The 26,523-nt window shown below is 43.4% G+C and overlaps 1 protein-coding gene across 1 annotated transcript in view; it reads left to right on the forward strand.

Annotated features, from left to right (window-relative positions):
* SRPK2 (SRSF protein kinase 2) overlaps positions 1 to 26,523 on the forward strand; it is a 330,240-nt gene that overhangs the window by 295,451 nt on the left and 8,266 nt on the right.

A 26,523-nucleotide genomic window follows, 5' to 3' on the forward strand; every position in this document is an offset into this window, starting at 1 on the left:
GTGACACAAGGGTGGGTACAGCTTCCATCCTCTGTCTGGATAGCACTGTTTCACATTAAGTATCGCAGTACATTTAAAACAAATTTTTGCCCTGTGTATGGTGTGGCACAGGGCAAAAATGTTTTTAATGTAATATGTCATTCCCTTGATTCCATTGCCTCTTTGTCTTTGATTAGGTTAAACTAATATAAGTTCCTTTTTTTCAATTTGTGGTAATATGGGGGAGTCATTCTGTTGTCAAGTTGCAGAATCTCCTGTGTCTCTTGCTAGTTTCTCTTCTCATTCCGTTGACCATATTCTTTTAATTATTTGTGGAAAAAAATGGATAATCTACTTGTCTAAAATTAAGTTAATACTAATAGATATTTTCAGAAGCTCTCTTCCGCAGGCCATGGAAAACACCAGCTTAGAATAGCACTTATAATGGCAGAGCTTTAAAAAAATTAATCAAAAAATTAAAAAAAGACCTCATAATTAAATTCATGGTGATAAGTGGTGATGTTTGGTGGTTAAGCAGCAATAGGGACTGTTGAGTTCTATTCCCAAATCCAGCACTGATTCATTGTGATGATGAGTTTAATGCACACATAAACTGCCATTTCAGTTATTGCTCTCTTCATAAGAATTGTGATGAAGGTCATGTTGGCTGAAATACCAGTTTAGCACAGATTGACCATCTTTTTGTTATGAAGGAATTAAAACCTTAAAATTACCTAGAAATTAAGTAATTAATTCCAGTTGTCTGTGCTGTACAGAATAGGAAACTTGACTATTAAGGACATCTTAATCCTTTGGGGCAGTTTGTAAAAGTAATACAGTCAGAATACAGTCAGCAGTGTTAAAATTCTTTCTAACTCATTCTCCTTTCTCATAGTTAATTGGCTTGGTACTTTTTTTTTTGTTTATGATTGATGATAAAACTAAAAAGAACCCTTAGTCCTATAGAGGAGTGTTCTGGTGGCCTTTTTGTAGGAACCATTTAATTGTGATTTGTTCTTCTCTATTAAATAAGCTGTTCATTACCAATTGATTATTCTGATTCTATCAGTTAGTATTGTTCATGGTCATGGCTGATCCTGGCAGGAAACTGGGCTTCAAACACTGCTCCAGCTGTGTAAGGTAGATAAAAGTAATGATTTACTTTATTTTTTTAATTTAAATCAATGTAGGTTTAAATCAGAATTTTTATTTACATGTTAAGTCTTTACATTCTTCCCAGTGCTAGACTGGATGTATGCACTTGTTACTTTAATTAATTTTCAAATAAGAATTTTGGCTTTTACATAGATTTTTTTCCACTAAGAAGTTTTCACACTTAAAATGCTCAGGCTGAAAAATACAAGTCCCAGGCTTCATGAACATCCTTACTGTGAAAATAACATGAACCCATGTACAAGACTGATAAATAGCCAGACCATAGAAACTGCAAATTATGATGGATGAGCAGTCAGTGGGGCTTGTGCACCTGAGTCACTTAGATGCTTGTGAAAATTTCACACTTATCTAAATGTGGGCTAAGAAGTCCAATTTTAGCATCTTGTTTTTACAAATATCCTCTGTGTACCAAAAAATACAACTGTAGCCTCTGTTGCTGCAAATAATTATTCACATATTTAAGTACTGGAGTAGTCTCACTGAAGTCAATGACACTGTTCATGTGAGTAAAATTTATTACTTTGTGTTATCAGGCTCAAAGCCTTAATTTTCTATATTTTGATTTTTTATGGTTTTGTAAAAATCTGACAAGACTTTTGCATTAGTAGAATTTAAAAAAAAAAAACCCTAAAAACCCAGCATTTATAATTTGGGTCATTGTCAGTTGAAGTCCCAATAGCCCAGATCAAATTTAGGTTTACAAAGCCTGAACTGGATTTAAATCGATTAACAAAAATCAAGTGATGTAAAGCAATGATTTAAATCACTCTCCCCTGCAGCTGTGGCCCCAGTCTGTATACTGACGCCCTCGAGTGCCATCTGTGTTCTTTACCACTCAAGGAAGGCCCAAGCTGCTTGTTATGGAGGAGGCATTGAAAGCCCAGAATGTCTGTTGCTTTCTCCATGTGAAATACTGTGGTAGAACTGATCCCCCTAGACTGGGACTGCCTCACATCTAAATGCTGTGAATAGTCTAGCCAGTCAATTAGATCAGAGGGCACTGTTGAAGCACACACTGGTAGGAAAGTCATTCACAGCAGAAGAATATGAAGAAGGTTTGGGGAGAAGAGTTGCATTTAAGGACTGAATTTAAAGGGGTCTTTTGTTTCAACTGTCAGCTAGACTGAAGAAGAGAAAACATGCTTACAAACTGTCTGACACTGGCCAGAAAGCATCAGAGGAGCTAGAGGGTTGGAATTTTTAATAATATTTGAAATTATTAATATGGGAAACCACAAACATTAATTAACCATAAATTATGTTATTAAAGCCAGAGGCTAAATGGTACTTATATAATTGCCATAAACATGCTTAAAAAGTAATTTACTACATCCAAACAGCAACAAAACATGTTTAAGCATTTGATCAAGATACTTACAAACTGGACTAAACCCAGGGGTGTTTAGACCCATATTGGTTGGCTCCAGTGTGGTCAGGTAGGTATTAGCAATGAACCCTTTAAAAAACAAATAATGTCATTGCCAGTTACTGACTTCAGCTAAAATCTAGTTTGAGAAAATTCACTCCTATTTTCAGTCTTCATCCAGATAAGATTTACAACCTCCTTTCTTCCCTAGACCTTTTCTCCCTGCTGACCAACATTACAGTGGAAAGGTCTGAGCTTGTTTCTTTAAAGTCAGTTTTTAGAACATAAGAACAGCCATACTAGGATAGACCAATGGTCCACCTGTCCCAATATCTTGTCTTTCAACAATGGCCAATGCCAGGTGCTTCAGAGGGAATGGACAGAACAGGATTCATCAAGAGATCTATCCCCTGTTGCCCATTCCCAGCTTCTGGCAAACAGAGGCTAGCAACACTTCAGAATATAGTTCTGCATCCCTGCCCATCCCAGCAAATAGCCATTTGATGGACCTATCCTCCATGAACTTATCTAGTTCCTTTTTGAACTCTGTTACAGTCTTGGCCTTCACAAGATCCTCTGGTAAAGAGTTCCACAGGCTGACTGTACGTTGTGTGAAAAAATACTTCCTTTTGTTTGTTTTAAACCTGCTGTCTATTAATTTCATTTGGTACCCCAGTTGTTATGTTACAAGAAGGAGTAAAAAACACTTCCTTATTTACTTTCTCCACATCAGTCATGATTTTATAGACCTCTATCATATCCCCCCTTAGTCTTCTCTTTTCCTAGCTGCAAAGTCCTAGTCTTATTAATCTCTTCTCATATGGAAGCTGTTCCATATCCCAGTCATCTTTGTTGTCCTTTTCTGTACCTTTTCCAGTTCCAATATATCTTTTATGAGATGAGGTGACCACATCTACACGCTGTATTCAAGGTGTAGGTAGACTATAGATTTATATAGAGGCAATATGATATTTTCTGTTTTCTAATCTATCCCTTTCATAATGGTTCCCAACATAGTTAGCTTTTTTTTACTGCCGCTGTACACTGAGTGGATATTTTCAGAGAACTATGCACAATGACTCCAAAATCTCTTTCTTGAGTGGTAACAGCTAATTTAGACCCATCATTTTATATGTGTAGTTGGGATTATGTTTTCCAATGTGCATTACTTTGAATTTCATCTGCCATTTTGTTGCCCAGTCATCCAGTTTTGCAAGGTCCTTTTGTAACTCTTCACAGTCTGCTTTGGACTTAACTGTGTTGAGTAGTTTTGTATCATCTGCAAATTTTGCCACCTCACTGTTTACCCATTTTTCCAGATAATTTATGAATATGTTGAACAGTACTGATCCGAGTATAGGCCCCTGGTGGACACCATTTACCTCTCTCCATTCTGAAAACTGACCATTTATTCCTACTCTTTGTTTCCTATCTTTTAACCAGTTACTGATCCATGAGAGGACCTTCCCTCTTATCCCAGGACAGCTTATGTGGCTTAAGAGCCTTTGGTGAAGGACCTTGTCAAAGGCTTTCTGAAAATCTAAGTACTGTATCCACTGGATCCCACTTGTCCACATGCTTGTTGACCCCCTCAAAGAATTCTAGTAGATTGGTGAGACATGGTTTCCCTTTACAAAAACCCTGTTGATTCTTCCCCAACAAATCATGTTCATCCATGTGTCTGATAATTCTGTTCTTTACTGTAGTTTCAACCAGTTTGCCTGGTACGGAAGTTAGGCTTACCGGCCTGTAATTGCTGGGATCACCTCTGGAGCCTTTTTTAAAAACAGGTGTCAGATTAGGTATTCTCCAGTCATGGTACAGAAGCTGATTTAAATGATATATTGCATACCACAGTGAGTAGTTCTGCAATTTCACATTTCGAGTTCCTTCAGAACTCTTGGGTGAACCATCTGGTCCTGGTGACTTATTACTGTTTAATTTATCAATTTGTTCCAAAACCTACTTTAACGATACCTCAATCTGGGACCATTCCTCAGATTTGTCACCTAATATGAATGACTCAAGTTTGGGAATCTCCCTCAAATTCTCAGCCATGAAGACTGGTGCAAAGAATTCATTTAGTTTATCCATAATGGCCTTATCTTCCTTGAGTATTCCTTTAGCATCTCAATCGTCCAGTATCCCCACTGTTTTTTTAGTAGGCTTCCTGCTTTTGATGTACTTTAAAAAAATTGCTGTTACTTTTTGAGTCTTTGGCTAGTTGTTCCTCAGATTCTTTTTGGCCTTCCTAATTATATTTCTACACTTCACTTGCCAGAGTTCATGTTCCTTTCTGTTTTCCTCACTAGGATTTAACTTCCACGTTTTAAAGGATGCCTTTTTGCCTCTAACTGCTTCTTTTACTTTGTTTAGCTAAAGTGGCACTTTTTTATTCCTCCTACTATGTTTTTAATACATTTAAATTGAGCCTCTATTGTGGTGTCTTTAAAAAATTTCCATGCAGCTTGGAAGGTGCTGTACCTTTTAATTTCTGTTTAACTAACATTTTTGTATAGTTCCCCTTTCTGAAATTAAATGCTACCATGTTGGGCTGCTTTGGTTTTGCCTCTGCTCCCTACAGGGAGGTAAAATTTTATTACTGGTCACTATTACGAAGGGGTTCAGCTACTTTCACCTCTTGGAACAGATTCTCTGCTCCACTTAGGTCTAAATCAAGAACTGCCTCTCCTCTTGTGGGTTCCAAGCCTAGCTGCTTCAAAAAGCAGTCATTTAAGGCAGCGGTTCTCAGATTGTGGGTTGGGACCCCAGAGTGGGCCGTGACCCCATTTTAATGGGGTCACCAAGGCTGGCTTAGACTTGCAAGGGCCTGAGGCCAAAGCCTGAGACCCACCACCCGGTGCCAAAGCCCAAGGGCTTCAGCCTGGGATGACAGGACTGAGGTTACAGGCTTGGGCTTCTGCTTTGTTTCTCCTCCCCTGGCAGTGGGACTCAGGCTTTGGCCCCCCTCACCCAGGGTGTCATAAACAGATAGCTAAGGGTTAATGTCTCTTTCACCTGAAGCACCTGACCAGAGGACCAATCAGAAAACAGGATTTTTTTTCAACTCTGGGTGGAGGGAAGTTTGTGTCTGAGTCTTTGTCTGTCCGCCTGCTTTTCTCTCAGCTTTGAGAAGTGATTTCTGTTTTCTAATCTTCTGTTTCCAAGTTGTAAGGACAAAGAGATCAAATAGTGAGTTATATGGTTTCTTTTCTTTAGCATTTACATGTCTATAGTTGCTGGAGTGCTTTGATTTGTATTCTTGTTGAATAAGACTGTTTATTCAATATTCTTTTAAGCAATTGACCCTGTATTTGTCACCTTAATACAGAGAGACCATTTTTATGTATTTTTCTTTCTTTTTATATAAAGCTTTCTTTTTGAGACCTGTTGGAGTTTTTCTTTACTGGGAAACTTCAGGGAAATTGAGTCTGTACTCACCAGGGAATTGGTGGGAGGAAGAAGTCAGAGGGAGATCTGTGTGTGTTAGATTTATTCGCCTGACTTTGCATATCCTCTGGGTGAGGGGGGAAAGAGAGATTAACTCTCGGTAATTCTGTTCTCCAGGACTGGAAAACGAGGAGGGGGGAGTCCCTCTGTTTAGATTCACAGAGTTTGCTTCTGTGTAGCTCTCCAGGAGCACCTGGAGGGGGGAAGGGAAAAAGGATTATTTCCCTTTGTTGTGAGACTCAAGGGATTTGGGTCTTGGGATCCCCAGGGAAGGGTTTTGGGGGGACCAGAGTGCCCCAAAACACTCTAATTTTTTGGGTGGTAGCAGCCGTACCAGGTCCAAGCTGGTAACTAAGCTAGGAGGTTTTCATGCTAACCCCCATATTTTGGACGCTAAGGTCCAAATCTGGGACTAGGTTATGACATGGTGTGCAAGTGGTGAGATAGAATCCAGAAGCCAGTAAGAATATTATATTTTTCTTTTCTCTGCTAGGGGCTTTTTAGCAGAGAGAAACAGTTGGTTTTAAAAAGGGAACCCGAGAGAATTTTTTTTTTCTGCTCTCTCTGGCAGTTGTGGATTGCATATAGCAGAAACCATAAGCTGTGACAAAGGGTCTTTTGTCACACAATAGCACTCCCATTAGGAGGCAAATACCAGCACTATATACATGCAAATAAAGTGGTTTTTCTGGTTTACTTAACATTGAACAGATTAGCTAAAAAAAAAAAGGGAAAAGGCACTGTTGCTAGGCAGACCCCAGGAGGCCAACAGAGCCTGCAGTTCAAGAAGATAAACACCGGAGGGCCACCCTAACACAAGAAAACAAGATGTCATGAAAACCAGAGGCAGTACAGCTGAAGCCATGGAAAAAACAGATAGAACTGCTTAGAACACAGATGGCCAGAGATGAGCAACTCACAAACAAGAGATGGCAAGGCTACAAAAACAAGAAGAAGCCAACAATGCAGCCCACCAACGAGAGTTGGAAAAAACAGAGGGAGACCCACCGACAGTCATGGAATTAGAAAAGGCTAAGCAAAACACAGCCAACCCTAACAACCTTGCACCAATGGTGTTCCACAGCCACAGGAATTTCCCCCTACAAGGCAGTGATGACCACCGAGGCCTTCTTGAAAATTTTGAAAGAGCCTGTCTTGGGTACAGCATCCCTGAAGACCAGTACATGGTAGAATTGAGGCCACAGCTCAGTGGACCGTTAGCAGAGGTGGCAGCTGAAATGCCTAAGGGGAACATGAACGACTATAAACTTTTTCAAACCAAGGCCAATACAGAATGGGGATAACCCCGGATCATGCCCGTCGGCGTTTCAGAACCCAAAAGTGGAAACCAGATGTGTCATTTCCCAAAACACACCTACTACGTTGGGAAAATTATGATGGCCTGGATATCAGAACACAATGTTAAAACCTTGGAAGAACTGCACCTCCTTATACAAATGGAGCAGTTCTTGGATGGTGTTCATGAAGACATCACACAGTACATACAAGATGGAAAACCCAAAGATCTTGCTGAGACGGGGGAGATTGGGAGCCAGATGGATGGAAATGGCAGAAAGCAAGAAAAGCTACGGTCAAGGGGAACGAATACCCAGGGGGCACACCGACCATAAACCCTACAACCGAGGCAGCCAAAAACCCCACCTACAACCCAAGTAAAGCCACCAGACACAGTATTCTTCCACCTCACCAGTCCTCCAGTTAACTCACCTCGGCCCAGTGGACCCATCAGATGGAAGATGCTTTAAGGTAATGAACTGGGACATATCAAGGCCAACTGTCCAAAGAACACCATGCGAGTGCAATTCATTACACCACCATCACACCAAAGATTCCCAGGCCTGGATGCCTCTCAAATACCCTTGGAGTGAAGGGAAAATTTGAGAGTGGGCAGAAAGAAGGTTACTGCGTAGAGAGACACGGGGGCACAAGTGTCAGCTATCCACCAATCCTTCGTAGACCCCAATTCATCAACCCAAAGGCCAAAGTGACAAGTTTACCCCTTCATGTCACAAGCTGTAGACTCGCCTACAGCTGAACTGCCTGTCCAGTACAAAGGCTGGTCAGGAATGTGGACTTTGCAGTCTATGACAATTATCCTATCCCCATGCTACTGGGGGAAGACTTGGCCAACCAGGTGAAGCGGGGCCAAGAGAGTGGGAATGGTTACACGTAGCCAAACCAGGCAAGCTTCCAGACCCATTCCTGTTCCTGAGCCGTCCACAGAGGCCCGTCTGTGTTACCAGAGACCCAGACAGAGGTAGTGGACCCATGATTCCATGCCTACCACTGAAACAGCCACAGCACCTCCAGTCCCAGGCCCGGAACTGGAACAGCAACCAGCACCAGCAATTGCAACCACATCTTCAAACAACGCCAGAGGGCGCCGGCGAGCCGAACTGGCAGAAGCAACAGACAGCCATACCCAAAAGGCTCAGCCAGAGCCTGAAATACCCTCAGGTGCACCAGCGGAGAGCGGTTCACCAGCAACGGAAACAACCCCATCACCTACATCGCTTCCAAGAGGACCAAGCTCAATCCACAGTCTGAAGAAGAACTGTACCCCAGCCTCAAGGGAACAGTTCCAGGCTGAGCAGGAAGCAGATGACAGCCTTCAGAAAGCTTTGGGCGGACGGCACAGAGCACCCCACCGCCCTCTTCTAATCGATCCCGGTTTGGTTATAGACCAAGGACTTTTATACAGGAGATTCTTTCTGGTGGACACTGGAGAAGAATGGCAGCCGCAAAAACAGTTGGTGGTTCCCACTAAGTACCGGGGGAAGCTCTTAAGCTTAGCCCTGATCATCCCAGTGGCCATGCTGGGGTGAACAGAACCAAGGACCGGTTTGGGGAAGTCCTTCCATGGTAGTGGATGGGCAAGGACGTTGCCAAGTTATTTCCGGTCTTGTGTGGTATGCCAAAGAGTGGGAAACCCCAAGACCAGTCCAAGGCCCCTCTCCATCCACTCCCCATAATTGAGGTCCCATTTCAGCGAGTAGCTGTGGATATTCTGGGCCCTTTCCCAAAAAAAGACACCAGAGGAAAGCAGTACATACTGACTTTAGTGGACTTTGCTACCCGATGGCCGGAAGCAGTAGCTCTAGGCAACACCAGGGCTAACACTGTGTGCCTGGCCCTAACAGACATTTTGCCAGGGTAGGTTGGCCCTCCTACATCCTTACAGATTCAGGGTCTAATTTCCTGGCAGGGACCATGGAAAAACTGTGGAAACTCATGGGGTGAATCACTTGGTGCCACCCCGTACCACCATCAAACCAATGGCCTGGTGGAAAGGTTTAATGGAACTTTGGGGGCCATGATATGAAAATTCATCAACGAATTCCCCAATAATTGGGACCTAGTGTTGCAGCAGTTGCTGTTTGCCTACAGGGCTGTACCACATCCCAGTTTAGGGTTTTCACCGTTTGAACTTGTGTATGGCCATGAGGTTAAGGGCCATTACAGTAGGTGAAGCAGCACTGGAGGGGTTTATGCCTTCTCCAGGAACTAACATTCTGGACTTTGTAAGCAACCTACAAAGCACCCTCCGACACTCTTTAGCCCTTGCTAGAGAGAACCTAAAGGATGCTCAGGAAGAGCAAAAGCATGCCAGAGAACGTTCCTTCAAGGGGAGACCAGATGATGGTCTTGAAGGCGCAACAGGCCCATAAGTTGGAAGCATCATGGGAAGGGCCATTCACGGTCCAAGAGCGCCTGGGAACTGTAAACTACCTCATAGCATTCCCAATTCCTCACTAAGCCTAGAGTGTACCATGTTAATTCTCTCAAGCTTTCTATTCCAGAGACTTACAGGTTTGTCCAGTTTACAGTCCAGGGAGATGATGCTGAGTGGCCTCACGGTGTCCACTACGACGGGAAAAAAGACGGTGGCGTGGAAGAGGTGAACCTCTCAACCACTCTGGAACGTTTGCAGCGGCGACAAATCAAGGAGCTGTGCACTAGCTTTGCCCCATTGTTCTCAGCCACCCCAGGACGGACTGAATGGGCATACCACTCCATTGACACAGGTAATGCTCACCCCATTAGAACCCCACCCTACCGGGTGTCTCCTCATGCCAAGCTGCTATAGAACGGGAGATCCAGAATATGCTACAGATGGGTATAATCCGCTCATCTACCAGTGCATGGGCATCTCCAGTGGTTCTGTACCCAAACCAGATGTGGAAATACGCTTTTGCGTGGGACTACCGTAAGCTAAATGCGGTAACTCATCGACAACTATCCAATGCCACGCACCGATGAGCTATTGGAGAAGTGGACGTGCCCAGTTCATCTCTACAATAGACTTAACCAAGGGGTACTGGCAAGTACCGCTAGATGAACCTGCAAGGAGAGGTCAGCATTCGTCACCCATGTGGGGCTGTATGAAGTTCAATGTCCTTCCTTTCGGCCTTCGAAATGCACCCGCCACCTTCCAGAGGCTGGTAGATGGTCTACCTAGCAGGACTGGGAGAATTTGCAGTTGCCTACCTCGATGATGTGGCCATTTTTTGAGGACTCCTGGCCCGAACACACCTACTCCACCTGGAAAGGTCTTTGAGCGCATCAGGCAGGCCGGACTAACTGTTAAGGCCAAAAAGTGTCAAATAGGCCAAAACAGAGTGACTTACCTGGGGCACCAGGTGGGTCGATGGAACCATAAACCCCCTACAGGCCAAGGTGGATGCTATCCAAAAGTGGCCTGTCCCACGGTCCAAGAAGCAGGTCCAATCCTTCTTAGGCTTGGCCGGATTACTACAGGCGATTTGTACCACACTACAGCCAAATCGCTGCCCCACTGACCGACCTGACCAAAAGACCCAGCCAAATGCAGTTAAGTGGACTGATGAGTGTCAAAAGGCCTTTACCCCAGCTTAAGTGCAATGCTCATGTCTGACCCCTGTGCTCAGGGCCCGGGACTTGACAAGCCATTCCTAGTAACCACAGATGCATCTGAGCGTGGTAGAGGAGCAGTGCTCATGCAGGAAGCAACAGATCACAACTTCCATCCTGTCGTGTTTCTCAGCAAGAAACTGTCCTGAGAGGAAAGTCACTGGTCAGGTCAGCGAAAAGGAATGCTATGCCATTGTGTACGCCCTGGAAAGCTACGCCCATATGTTTGGGGACGGCGGTTCCAACTACAAACTGACCATGCTGCACTAAAGTGGCTTCATACTGCCAAGGGGAACAACAAGAACTTCTTCGTTGGAGTTTAGCTCTCCAAGATTTTGATTTTGAAATTCAGCACATCACAGGAGCTTGTAATAAAAGTAGCTGATGCACTCTCCCGTGAGAGTTTCCCAGACTCTAGTAGTTAAAAGTGTTCTTAAAATGTAGAAGTCTGTTAGTTATATACTTAGTGGTATATATAAAGGTGCATGTGTTGTAGTAGATCTGTTTTTTAAAGTTCTAAAAGAAAATCGCCGCCCAGTGAGCTTCCCCACTGTCTGCAATTTGGGGGGGCGTGTCATAAAACAGATAGCTAAGGGTTAATGTCTCTTTCACCTGAAGCACCTGACCAGAGGACCAATCAGAAAACAGGATTTTTTTTCAACTCTGGGTGGAGGGAAGTTTGCGTCTGAGTCTTTGTCTGCCAGCCTGCTTTTCTCTCAGCTTTGAGAAGTGATTTCTGTTTTCTAATCTTCTGTTTCCAAGTTGTAAGGACAAAGAGATCAAATAGTGAGTTATATGGTTTCTTTTCTTTGGTATTTACATGTCTATAGTTGCTGGAGTGCTTTGATTTGTATTCTTGTTGAATGAGGCTGTTTATTCAATATTCTTTTAAGCAATTGACCCTGTATTTGTCACCTTAATACAGAGAGACCATTTTTATGTATTTTTCTTTCTTTTTATATAAAGCTTTCTTTTTGAGACCTGTTGGAGTTTTTCTTTACTGGGAAACTTCAGGGAAATTGAGTCTGTACTCACCAGGGAATTGGTGGGAGGAAGAAGTCAGAGGGAGATCTGTGTGTGTTAGATTTATTCGCCTGACTTTGCATATCCTCTGGGTAAGGGGGAAAGAGAGATTAACTCTCGGTAATTCTGTTCTCCAGGACTGGAAAACGAGGAGGGGGGAGTCCCTCTGTTTAGATTCACAGAGTTTGCTTCTGTGTAGCTCTCCAGGAGCACCTGGAGGGGGGAAGGGAAAAAGGATTATTTCCCTTTGTTGTGAGACTCAAGGGATTTGGGTCTTGGGGTCCCCAGGAAAGGGTTTGGGGGGACCAGAGTGCCCCAAAACACTCTAATTTTTGGGGGTGGCAGCCGTACCAGGTCCAAGCTGGTAACTAAGCTAGGAGGTTTCATGCTAACCCCCATATTTTGGACGCTAAGGTCCAAATCTGGGACTAGGTTATGACACAGGGCAGTGGAGCTCGGGCGGGCTCAGACTTCAGTCCCCTCTCCTGATGTCGTGTAGTAATTTTTGTTGTCAGAAGGGGGTCGCAGTGCAATGAAGTTTGAGAACCCTGATTTAAGGTGTCAAGAAAGTTTATCTTTGCATCCTGTCCTGAGGTGACATGTACCCAGTCAATGAGAATTTGAAAGTAGAAGGCAGCTTGGGTGAAAGTGATCATGAAATCATAGAGTTTGCAATTCTAAGGAAGAGTAGAAGAGAGTACAGCAAAATAGAGACAATGGATTTCAGGAAGGCGGATTTTGGTAAGCTCAGAGAGCTGAGGTAAGGTCCCATGGGAATCAAGACTGAGGGGAAAAACAACTGAGGAGGGTTGGCAGTTTTTCAAAGGGACGCTATTAAGGGCCCAAAAGCAAGCTATTCCGCTGGATAGGAAAGATAGAAAATGTGGCAAAAGACCACCTTGGCTTAACCACAAGATCTTGCATGATCTAAAAAATAAAAAGGAGTCATATAAAAAATGGAAACTAGGACAGATTACAAAGGATGAATATAGGCAAACAACACAGGAATGCAGGGACAAGATTAGAAAGGGAAAGGCACAAAATGAGCTCAAACTAGCACGGGAATAAAGGGAAACAAGAAGACTTTTTATCAATACATTAGAAGCAAGAGGAAGACCAAGGACAGAGTAGGCCCACTGCTTAGTGAGGAGGGAGAAACAGTAACAGGAAACTTGGAAATGGCAGAGATGCTTAATGACGTCTTTGTTTCGGTCTTCACTGAGAAGTCTGAAGGAATACTTAACATAGTGAATGCTAATGGGAAGGGGGTACGTTTGAAAGATAAAATAAAAAAAGAGCAAGTTAAAAATCACTTAGAAAAGTTAGATGCCTGCAAGTCACCAGGGCCTGATGAAATGCATCCTAGAATACTCAAGGAGTTAATAGAGATGGGATCTGAGCCTCTAGCTATTATCTTTGGAAAATCATGGGAGATGGGAGAGATTCCAGAAGACTGGAAAAGGGCAAATATAGTGCCCATCTATAAAAAGGGAAATAAAAACAACCCAGGAAACTACAGACCAGTTAGTTTAACTTCTGTGCCAGGGAAGATAATGGAGCAAGTAATTAAGGAAATCATCTGCAAACACCTAGAAGGTGGTAAGGTGATAGGGAATAGCCAGCATGGATTTGTAAAGAACAAATCGTGTCAAACCAATCTGATAGCTTTCTTTGATAGGATAACAAGTCTTGTGGATAAGGGAGAAGCGGTGGATGTGGTATACCTAGACTTTAGTAAGGCATTTGATACGGTCTCGCATGATATTCTTATCAATAAACTAGGCAAATACAATTTAGATGGGGCGACTGTAAGGTGGGTGCATAACTGACTGGATAACCGTACTCAGAGAGTAGTTCTTAATGATTCTCAATCCTGCTGGAAAGGTATAACAAGTGGGGTTCCGCAGGGGTCTGTTTTGGAACCGGCTCTGTTCAATATCTTCATCAACAACTTAGATGTTGGCATAGAAAGTACGCTTATTAAGTTTGCAGATGATACCAAACTGGGAGGGATTGCAACTGCTTTGGAGGACAGGGTCATAATTCAAAATGATCTGGAGAAATGATCTGAGGTAAACCGGATGAAGTTTAATAAAGACAAATGCAAAGTGCTCCACATAGAAAGGAACAATCAGTTTCACACATACAGAATGGAAGAGGACTGTCTAGGAAGGAGTATGGCAAAAAGGGATCTAGGGGTTATAGTGGATCACAAGCTAAATATGAGTCAACAGTGTGATGCTGTTGCAAAAAAAGCAAACATGATTCTGGGATGCATTAACAGGTGTGTTGTGAGCAAGACACGAGAAGACATTCTTCTGCTCTACTCTGCGCTGGTTAGGCCTCAACTGGAGTATTGTGTTCAGTTCTGGGCACCACATTTCAAGAAAGATGTGGAGAAATTGGAGAGGGTCCAGAGAAGAGCAACAAGAATGATTAAAGGTCTTGAGAACATGACCTATGAAGGAAGGCTGAAAGAACTGGGTTTGTTTAGTTGGAAAAGAGATGACTGACAGGGGAGATGATAGCAGTTTTCAGGAATCTAAAAGGGTGTCATCAGGAGGAGGGAGAAAACTTGTTCACTTTAGCCTCTAAGGATAGAACAAGAAGCAATGGGCTTAAACTGCAGCAAGGGAGGTTTAGGTTGGACATTAGGAAAAAGTTCCTGTCAGTGTGGTTAAACACTGGAATAAATTGTCTAGGGAGGTTGTGGAATCTCCATCTCTGGAGATATTTAAGAGTAGTTTAGATAAATGTCTATCAGGGATGGTCTAGACAGTTATTTGGTCCTGCCATGAGGGCAGGGGACTGGACTCGATGACCTCTCGAGGTCCCTTCCAGTCCTAGAGTCTATGAATCTATGAATATGGGGATAGTTGAAATCCCTCTTTATTACTGATTTTCTTTTTTTTAATAGCCTCTCTGATCTCCCAGAGCATTTCACAGTCACTATTGCCAGCCTGGTCAGGTGGTGAATAGTATATCCTACTGTCTATTCCTATTATTCAAGCATAGCATTATGTCCATAGAGATTCTGTGGTACAGTTTGGTTCATTTAACATTTTTACTTCATTTGACTCTACGCTTTCCTTCACATATATTGCTACTCCTGCACCAGTATGACCTATTCTGGCCTTCTGATATATTTTGTACCCTGGTATTATTGTGTCCCATTCATTATCCTCATTCCACCAAGTTTCTGTGATGTCTATTATATCAATATCCTCATTTAATTTGAGGCATTTAAGTTTACCCATCTTAGTATTTAGACTTCTAGGATTTGGGTATAATCACTTTTTAGCTGTCTGCTATTATGTGATGTACTTGAATGGGTCTCTTTTTCATTTGACTATTTCTTGTCAGATCCTACCCACATTTTATCATCTGCCATCCTCTCCTCCTCACTAGGATATAGAGAAAGTCCATTAATAGATACTCCCCTAAGGGATGTCTCTGTCAGAACCATGTGCTACTCTGCACCCATTGGCTTTCCCCCAGCCCTTAGTTTAAAAACTGCTCTATGACCTTTTTAATTTTACTTGCCCGCAATCCAGTTCCATTTTGGTTTAGGCGGAGCCCATCCTTCCTGTATAGCAGAGGTGCCCAGAGTGTGTTGCACATCTCCTAGCGGGGTATAGAGGAACCTCCAAAGGAGCGGGTACGGTGGTGCTTGGGCCAGCTCCCATGGGGGCAGGGAGGGAGCATCTGCCCACCAGGTCCTCTCCACCCCAGCCCTGCTCTGGGCCGCACACCTGTCCCTGTCCCCAGCCTCGGTTGCTGGCCATGGCTCCATTCCCGAAGCTGGGAGCAATGCTGGGTGCAGAGCTGCACCTGGCCATGCAAAGGTTCCTCAGTTGCTAATAAAACTTCACCCCTCCTCTGTACACCATTGTCTCATCCATGCACTGAGACTCTGCAGTTCTGCCTGTCTAACTGGCCCTGCAGGTGGAACTGGAAGCATTTCAGAGAATGCCACCATGGAGGTCCTGGACTTCAGTCTCTTACCTAGCACTCTAAATTTGGCCTCCAGGACCTCTCTCCTATCTTCCCTTTGTCATTGGTACCTACATGTACCATGACTACTGGCTGCTCCCCAGCAGTACACGTAAGTCTTTGTAGATGTCTTGAGAGATCCGCATCTTAGCACCTGGCAGGCAAGTCACCATGTGGTTCTCCTGGTCATCGCAAATCCAGCTGTGTAGTTTCTAATGACTGAGTCCCCCATTGCTATTACTTGTTTATTATTTTCTTAGTCTTGCTGCTGCAGCTCTAACCATACATCTTTCCCACACTGCAAGTAAAAGTAATGCTGATTATCCTCGCCGCCGCCTCTTACTTGCTGATTGGGCCTTTTCCTGACTAGCCACAAACCACAACGCAGACATTATTTTCTTAACCAAGCTTAAAATAATGTTAATTCTTTTAATTTCATAGCCATCTCTACATTGTCCACCTTAAAACCCTACATACTATATGAGTTTTACATTAAGCATTTCAAACATTCTTCTACGATTTTGCAACATCAGATACAAAATCAAAATTACAATTACCACAGTCACATAGAGAACTAACAAACTTTTGAATGACAGCCCTCACCATGGGTGTAATCCCACTTCGTGTGCTTCTTCCCACCAGGAAAAGTTAGTTAACTCCTGAATTCCCTGTTCTTGGCTATTAAGCTTTTAAAATCCAGGCTCAAAGGAGGAATACAATGCCAAGACTTGGATACTGCTTTTAAAGCGTACTCCTGTAATCTAAATTCAGCCTGTAATTGAGTTATATTATGAAAAATGGGTTTGGGAAGTAAGGTCTTTCCATTTATCACCGCAGTGAATTTTGGTCAATGAAAACAACAGTTTTTGGGTCCATATCAAAAGTGGTTACTTCCAGCCACAACCCAACATTTATCTTTGCCAGCATAAGCAGTTTTGACTTCCCTGGTTCCCCACTATCTGTACTGTACTGTATGGAGATTACTTTTGATGTCCCCCAAGATGCAAGCAACAGGATAAGTCTGGAGCTTTCCATACTGTGTCATTATCTTGCAACAGTATTTGAGGAGGAGAAACAAACTCTTTTAAAATCTTATGTCTTCCAGTACTCCTACTGGTAATACTCTTAACAATGGTTTCAATGACCTGGTGTTCTGCAGTTTACTGGGATGGATAGAATAAGTGGCATAAGGACCCATGTGTCCTTTTCCACAATTAACATGATGGTATTAAACCTTGTGAGGTTTTGTTTTGTTTTAGCAGCAAAGAGTCCTGTGCACCTTATAGACTAACAGACGTTTTGGAGCATAAGCTTTCATGGGTGAATACCCACTTCCTCAGATGCATGTAGTGGAAATTTCAGGGCTAGGTATATATATGCAGGCAAGCTAGAGATAATGAGGTAGTTCAGTCAGGGAGGATGAGGCCCTGTTCTAGCAGTTGAGGTGTGAAAACCAAGGGAGGAGAAACTGGTTCTGTAATTGGCAAGCCATTCACAGTCTTTGTTTAATCCTGAGCTGATGTGTCAAATTTGCAGATGAACTGAAGCTCAGCAGTTTCTCTTTGAAGTCTGGTCCTGAAGTTTTTTTTGCAGCAGGATGGCCACCTTAAGGTCTGCTATAGTGTGGCCAGGGAGGTTGAAGTGTTCTCCTACAGGTTTTTGTATATTGCCATTCCTAATATCTGATTTGTGTCCTTTATCCTTTTCCGTAGCGACTGTCCAGTTTGGCCGATGTACATAGCAGAGGGGCATTGCTGGCATATATTACATTGGTGGAGGAGCAGGTGAGATGAACCGTGATGGTGGTGCTGATCTGGTTAGGTCCTGTGATGGGGTCCGCGAGGTAGATATGTGGGCAGAGTTGGCATCGAGATTTGTTGCATGGATTGGTTCCTGAGCTAGAGTTACTATGGTGCGGTGTGCGTTTACTAGTGAGAATATGTTTCAGGTTGGCAGGTTGCCTTGGGCGGGGACTGGCCTGCCACCCAAGACCTGTGAAAGTGTGGGATCATTGTCCAGGATGGGTTGTAGGTCCCTGATGATGCGTTGGAGAGGCTTTAGCTGTGGACTGTATGTGATGCCAGTGGAGTCCTGTTGGTTTCTTTCTTGGGTTTGTCTTGCATAGAGCTTCTGGGTACACGTCTGGCTCTGTTGATCTGTTTCCTTATTTCCTCATGCGGGTATTGTAGTTTTGAGAATGCTTGGTGGAGATTTGTAGGTGTTGGTCTCTGTCTGAGGGGTTAGAGCAGATGCGGTTGTACCTCAGTGCTTGGCTGTAGACAATGATCGTGTGATGTGCCCGGGATGGAAGCTGGAGGCATGAAGGTAGGCTAGCGGTCGGTAGGTTTTCGGTATAGGGTGGTGTAGATGTGACTATCACTTATTTGCACCGTGGGTGTCTAGGAAGTGGACCTCCCTTGTAGATTGGTCCAGGCCTGAGGTTGATGGTGGGGTGGAAACTGTTGAAATCATGGTGGGAATTTTCCAGAGACTCCTTCTCATGGGTCCATATGATGAAGATTTATCATGTAGCGTAGGTAGAGAAGGAGCTGAGTGGAGACGAGAGCTGAGGAGGCATTGTTCCAGGTCGGCCATAAAAATAGTGGCATTTGTGGGGCCATGCGGGTGCCCATAGCTGTGCCGCTGATCTGGAGATATATATTGTCATCAAATTTGAAATAGTTGTGTGTGAGGATAAAGGGCACAGAGCTCAGCAGCCAGTTGTGCTGTAGCATCATCAGGGATACTGTTCCTACAGCTTTATTCCATCTGTGTGTGGGATTTCGTGTAGAGAGCCTCTACATCCATGGTGGCTAGGATGGTGTTTTCTGGAAGGTCACCAATGCATTGTAGTTTCCTCAGAAATCAGTGGTGTCACGGAGATAGCTAGGAGTGCTGTGGCATAGGATCTGAGTAGAGAGTGCCACATATCCAGACAGTCCTTCAGTGAGAGTGCCAATGCCCGAGATATAGGGGCATCCAGGATTTCCGGGTTTGTGGTCTTGGTTAGTAGATAGAATACCCTGGTCGGGGCTCTAAAGGGTATGTTGATTTGTTCCGTGGTTAGTGTAGGGGAGTGTCCTGAGTATATTTGCAGTTTTCTTAGTGTATTCCCTCAGTGGGATCTGAGGGAAGTGCCTTAGAATTTGGTGTTGGAGAGTTGTCTGGCAGCCTCCTTTTGGTAGTCAGACCTGTTCATGAGACAACATCACCTCCTTTATCAGCCTCTTTGATGAGAAAGTCTGGGTGGTTTTCTGAGGCTGTGGATGGCATTGCGGTCTGCACGACTTAGGTGATGAGGCAAGCGATGTTGTTTTGTTTGTTTACACCAATCAGTATGAGCTCTGTCATACTTGTGGTTATAAAAGGTGGGAATGAACCTTTCTCTATATCTGTGAGGGTGCCTTGATTTTGTTAGTGCATACCCTCCGTCACAGAACATGTTATGGCCCTGCTATTGTGCTGCTTTGATGATATTCTTGGTTGGTTAACTATTCTTTACTTGATGCTGTACTTCCGGAAGCAAATTAACGATGTAAGATATCATATTATTACATTCAAAAGTTCTAATTAATGATTCTTTGCTTTGCTCTTCACTGGCTCAATACAGCTGCAGCCACTTGTGCTGCAGTGCTCAGTTGTGTTCCCCCCAGGTCTCTGCGTCTGCCTGGTTTGAGATTAATGCTCTACCTTCAAATGATCCTGGTACATCACAGGCGATAGGCCCCACTGGAACAAGCTTTTACTTTAACCACATATACCACTGAATTACCCAGGTTAGTTGCTTGTTTTCATACATAGCACAAAAGGGCTTGATAGGGTAAAAGCTTGTATCGCACTGCAAAATAATCATACGCCACCAGGAGGAATTTGTTAAGGGCATTACAGATCCTTTGAGAGTCGGAGCATATTTCACCAGCCAGTACTTGTTTCTTTTTACAGAGTGATATGCCTCCCTCGCCAGCAGCCAATTCCACATACAGTGCTGAGTGTGTACTGCACCTGCACTGCACAGGTTTCATCCTAAACCGAGGGGAGCCCAAACTGCAAAATTCTGTGACTGGGGTCCCTTTTTCAGATGACCCTTCACACATATTGTCAGAATCTCGAGCTGCAGCCCTTCAGAATTTAAAGTAAGTACTGCTGTGATGGGTTGTCAGCCTGGGGTGCAGTCTGGAGCCATGGGGAACTGCTGTGCCCCAAAGCCCCCCTATCTGGGCAGGCCTCACTCTCCACACAAGAAAATTCCTGAAAACTCTTGAGGAACAAAGAATGAATTGGGGGAGGTGGCTGGGATTTCTAGCCTGTGTATGGGAACTTCGTGGACTGCTTGTATCATCAATCAGGGTGAGAAATTGCTATACATGTCCAATCTATCTAGTGTGTTAGGCTTAGTTTGCGTTTTATTTATTTGCTAGGTAATCTGCTTTGAGCTGTTTGCTATCAGTTATAATCTCTTAAAACCTATATTTTCTGTAGTTAATAAACTTGTCTTATGCGTTACCATAACAGTTGCTGTGTCAACACTTAACGTTATAATAGGAGTGGGGCCACTTTTCCAGGACGCTCATGTGGAGTACCACAATTAACAGTCCTGCAGGCAAAGGTGACGGTTGTTTCAGAGGACAGACTTCAATTCGTGCTCTTCCAGTGGCAAGGACCACTGTTTCAATGTAGGACTAGACACTGTACCATCTTTGATTTTACTAGACAAAAAGATACTTTAAGGGAGTCCTGAGCAGTGAACAGTTTTGTGTGTCCTAACCCTATCAGATATCTAAAATGTGTCAAACAGGTTTTTCACAGGGGGGGTATCCTAATTTCAACTCAATTCAGTACCTTGTAAACATAAGCAATACTTTTTTTTTTCCTGTCATGATCGTTCTGAGTTAACACAACTGAAATGACTGTGTCCCTGGTTGCTACAAACAGGGCAGAAGGTGTTTGTATAATCTGGTGTGAAGACTGGAGTTTGTGTTAAGACCTCTTTACACTGCTTGGGTATGCTGGGATGTGTCAATTCCCACCTCCCTTTCAGGAGCTAGTACAGGGGTGCAGCAATTGCTTTGTAGTCAGACATGAAGCCTTGACAAAATCCTGTCATGCCCACCAGGGATAGCAGTGCTGGTTCTGAGGTAAAGATGGGTAGCTCCAAAAATCACTTACTTTTTATTTGTCTGGAGCTTGCTGGCCAGTTTGCAGGCTTAGTCCCAGAAAGGAACCACCTGAACACAGGGTTTACGTGCTGTTAAATGGCTTCCCCGTCAGCAGTATGCATCTGTCATAGTATCTTTCCCAATCTGAACCGTAGAGTCCAAAAGTTGGGGTACCAGCATGAATTCCTCTAAGCTTAATTACCTGCTTAGATCTATAACTCCACCATTAGGATTCCAGTGCCTGATACACTCAGGTCCCCTCAAAACCTTCCCTGGGGACCCCGAAGACCCAAACCCCTGATCTTAACACAAGGAAAGTAAACTCGTTCCTCACCGTTGCCTCTTCTAGGATTTCCTTCCCTGGGTTACCCTGGAAGATCACTGTGATTCAAACTCCTTAAATCTTAAAACAGGGAGGAATGTCCCTTCCCCCCGCCTCCCCTTCTCCCTCCCCCAGAGGCAATACAGATTCAAGCTCCGTGAATCTAAAGCAAAGGGATTCCCCCTTTCCCCTCCCTTCCCCTTCCCTGTTAAAGTACAGACTCAATTCCCTTGAGCCTCAACAAGGGGGAAAAATCAGACAGGTCTTAAAAGCAAAACTTTTAATAAAAAGAGAAGAAAAAAGAGTAAAAGTTATCTCTGCAATTTAGATGGTAAAAGTTACAGGGTCTGTCAGCTTATAGAAACTGGAGAAAAAGCCTCCTCCCGCAGAATACAATTTAAAATACTTTCAGCCAAATACACATTAAAACTCTACCAGCCAGATACACATTTGCAAATAAGAAAACAATTAAAAAGACTATAATCGTCTGGTTCCTTAATATCAGTAGTCTGAATATATAAAATACGGTAGCAGAGGAGATTGGCAAGAAACCTGGTTTGCACGTCTAGTCCCTTCCAAGACCCAGAGAGAACAAAGCCAAACCAAAAAACACAAACAAATGCTTCCCTCCACCGAGATTTGAAAGTATCTTGTTTCCTGTTTGGTTTCCTGTTGTTAACCCTTTACAGGTAAAAGAGACATTAACCCTTAACTATCTGTTATGACAGCATCAGAATATCATCTACGTCAGGCTCTCAAACTGGGGGGCGGGACCCCTCAGGGGATCATGAGGTTATTACATGGGGGGGTCGCGAACTGTCAGCCTCCGCCTCAGCCCTGCGTTGCCTCTAGCTTTATAGTGGTGTCATAAATTAAAAACACGTAATATATTTAACCGGGGGGGAAGTGTCACACTCAGCGGCTTGCTATGTGAAAGGGGGTCCACAAGTTTGAGAACCACTGATCTACTATAGCACAACATTTTCTGAATAGGTTTTACCCAAAGCCATTACTTGTATTTGTTTTGCAACCCTGGGGATTTCATCTATTATACAGTTACTTATTTTAATACAGTTATTTTTTCCATTTACAAAACATCACCAAATAGATTTTTGTTCCTTAAGAACATTTACTTTACATCACAATTAATCATAACTTTTGGTTAATATTATTAATGGTTAAGCTCCATTTCTTATATTCACTGATCTTTCTTGGTGCTAGGTTCATTTCTGCTTCCAAGCACACAAGCCATCTGAAGAAGAAAACACAAACTACATGGCTCATCTTCGTTGCCTTTATTAGGATCTTAATTAATTGCATGTTTTGCTTACGTTACTGTTTAACCCTTTCAGCATACACTGCATATTCCATAGGGGGAAATGCATGTCTTGCCATCGTTAACGTCCACTTTATTGCTATCACATTATATTAGATGCGTCAGTTTCACGAGATGAAGTGTAATCTTCATGTTTGGGCTTCAAAGTTCCCATGAATTCTTATCAAAGTGAATGTCTGCTTACTCAGGGCCACCTTAAGTGCTCAGTGTTCCTAACATTTCTTCTCTTGTGTACCTCACCCCTGCTGTTGCTCCAAAGGTGCACTGTCTTCTTAATTTTTCATTCTTCTCACACAACTCTTTTTTAGTTGCTGTTTGATTACTGAAAAAGGATCAGGGTCTCTTCCCATTATCCAGGTTCTGGCCGCCACAGCCACTCTAGTCTTTATTTACATGATATTGAACCTTCTAAAACCACTGAGGTACCCTAAGAGTTAAACGCTAAATAACAAAGCCAGGTAACACTAGCTACCTGTGTTTCACAAAAAATTGTCCATAGTCAAATTATTTAAATCAGAGTGTCTCTGTGCCTGCAGCAGTCATTTATAATTGATTATTTATAGACTATTCCTTTGGGAAAAGGGCCCATTTTCCTTCAGAATGGCTGAAAAGGCTTCTGGGGCCAAAAAACAGTGGTGGTAGTAACCACCACCCAACCCCACTGTATAATTTGTTTGACTACCAGGGTTCCACTGAGCATGACTATACCAAGCTGTACTGCCGTAACTGAGTTTTCCCTTATCAAATCAAGCACTCTCTACGTATAACACTTCCACTCTTTAAGGTTTCCACAACCCCTGACTGTTTAATTCCCTCCAAACTCTGCATTGTTAATTTGTGCAAAAGCTCCCTTTAACCCTCTCTCTGTCTTTCCTTAAATCACTTACTTATCTCCCAAAATGACCCATTTATCAGCCAATTTCTCTTGTCTGCACTGAGCTGATCTTTGTGCTTTTTTGAACTCATTCTTCAAGGCGGTGCACTTTGCCTGCGGAGTTAGCCACCGAGTACAGTCCCTGTAACATAGCTGCCCCAGTCTGTGCTTTCTTTACCTTGGGATTGTTTAAGAAGGCAGTATTAATATTTGTCGCCCTGGTCGCCCACGGATATTTTGCTTTTAAGATTTCAGTGGCATTCAACAGATATCTGCCATGCTTTGCCAATCATGTATCTATTTATGACATTCAACAGACCTTTGCTGTGCTCTGCCAGGCATTGTTTTACATAGCAATCCAAAGTACCTCCCTCTAGTCCCCTTCTGTTACTGAATTTCTCTTTAGAAGAAACTTCTGTACTTGCCCCAGAGGATAGGTTGCTACCCTTTCACTCTGGGGATTCAGAGCAACTGAAATTTATGTCTGGTGTCCCTTTGTGGGTCTCCAAAATGCTGGAATAATTAATATTTGAAATTATTAATATGAATGTGGGAAACCCCCAAACACTAATTTAATCATAAAATCCTTTATTAAATCCAAACAATTTATACAGTTGCTCTAAACATTCCCCAAAAGCCTAAATAATAAGCAATTTACTACATCTAAACAGTAACCAAACATTTATAGGTATTTAATCAAGATACTTACAACTGGGATAAACCTAGGGTGCTTAGACCCATATTGGTTGGCTCCAGTGTGGTCAGGCAGGTATTAGCAACTAACCCTTTTTCTAGAGTTTACTTTTTATACCCTTTAACAAACAAGTGATGTCATTGCCAATTACTGATTTCAGCTAGAAACCAGTTTGAGACAACTGACCCTTATTTTCAGTCCTAATCCAGATAAAATGTACAACCTCCTTTCTTTCCAAGGCCTTTCCTCTCTATCTGTTCCCTTCCTTCTTGCCAACCAACAGAATAGTGGGAAGGTTTGGTTTGTTTATTTTGTCAGGGTTTTTTTTTGGTCTTGTTACTGTAGCTGTAACCATATATCCTTCCCACAATGCAAGCCAGCCCACAAACATCAGGTAGTCGCTGCCTCCAGTTTCTGGGACACGCAGAGGCAGACAAATTTCTATCATCTCATGCCAGACTACACATTAGATGTCTACAGGCATAGCTCAGATCTGTTTACAGACCAAAGAAAGACAGGTTAGACAAACTTCTCTTGATGCCCTACCAGGTTAGACGCTCCCTGGACTGGTGGAAAGATCCAACAAATGTCTGTACAGGGGTCCTGTTTACACAGCTCCCCCAACATTACTTCTGATTACGGATGCATCCCTAATTGGCTGAGGAGTGCATCTCAACAACATCAAGACTTAGGGCAAGTTATTGCCCACAGAGACAACTCTCCTATCACCTCCTTGAACTCAGAGCAGTCAGAATGCTTGTGCTCACTTTATTTCCACTGATCAGAAGTACACACACACAATTCTGACAGACAACGTAGTATTCATGTGTTACAGAAATTGTCAAGGGGGAGCCAGATCATCCTCCTTGCACAGAAGCAACTAAGCTATGGAAATGGTGTGTTTGCCACAGTGTTTCCTTATCAGCAGCCACCTATAGAATCGCAGAACATAATGAGTAGACAGTGTCCAGTCACAAGTTCTCACATGATCACGAGTGGGAAACGAACCCAACAGTGCTCCACAGTATATTCTGTCAGTGGGGGACCCCGACGATAGACTTGTTTGCTACTTACCTGAACAGGAAATGTCCACTCTATTGCTCCAGGGCCAGCACCGGGAAACACTCATTAGAGGATGTTCTCCTTGCCTCATGAGACAAGGGCATCCTGCACGCTCTTCCCCCATTCCCCCTGCTGCTGAAGGTCCTGATAAAAATAAAAAGAGAAAAAGCAAATGTCATACTGATTGTTCCTGGCCGAGACAGATGTGGTACCTGTACCTGACACAGCTGGCGATATGTCCACCAATCCCCTTCCCCCCCTTACTTCCTCTCTCAGAACAAAGGACAAACTCTCCATCCCAACCTGCGGATCCTCCAGCTCAAGGCTTGGCTCCTTCATGTTCCAGCACATAGAGAGCTGCTGTTTCAAGGAGGTGCAGGAAGTGTGACTACACAGTAGAAAATGGCTACCCAACACACTTACTTGCAAAGTGGATTAAGTTTCAGGTTTGATGCAATTTCAGACAAATTACCCAACGTCTTCCACCCTCCCTGTGGTATTGTACTATATACTGGATCTGAAGAGGTCAGGCTATCCCTCAGTTCGGTAAAGGTACACCTTGCAACTATAATAGCTTTCCCTCAGCAAATAGAGGGATACTTGGTTTTCGCCCATCCAACCACAAAGAGATTCCTCAATGGCATAGTGAACCTCTATCCCCAAACCGGACACCTCACCCCAACATGGGATCTAAGTCTAGTTTTAAAGAGCCTGACTAGACTGCCCTTTGAACCTATGGTCACTTCTTCACTTACATACCCGTCAATGAAGATGGCATTTCCGGTGGCCCTCACCTTGATGAGGAGAATAGGGGAGATAGCAGCACTAATGGCATTCCCCCGCCCCCTTCCACAGTATTCTTTAAAGGTGAGGCTACTCTTAGGCCACATCTGAAGTTCATCCCCAAGGAGGTGATGTCTTTTCGCATAAACCAGCTGATTCATCTCTATCCGGGCAGCTATATTGCCTACACTAGATATTAGGAGAGCCTTAGCTTTTTATCTGGACAGGAAAAAGGCCTTTTTCTAATCTTTTTCTCTTCATTGTGGAAAAGTCAAAAGGTGCAGTAATATCAGCCCAAAGATTCTCCAAATGGGTCTCAAATGTGAGAGAGTGGCCATAACTGGGTCAGACCAATGTCATCTAGCCCAGTATCCAGTCTTCGTGACAGTGGCCAATAC

This window comes from Gopherus evgoodei, chromosome 1, assembly GCF_007399415.2.
Source record: "Gopherus evgoodei ecotype Sinaloan lineage chromosome 1, rGopEvg1_v1.p, whole genome shotgun sequence".
In the NCBI taxonomy this organism is placed as follows: Eukaryota; Metazoa; Chordata; order Testudines; family Testudinidae; genus Gopherus; species Gopherus evgoodei.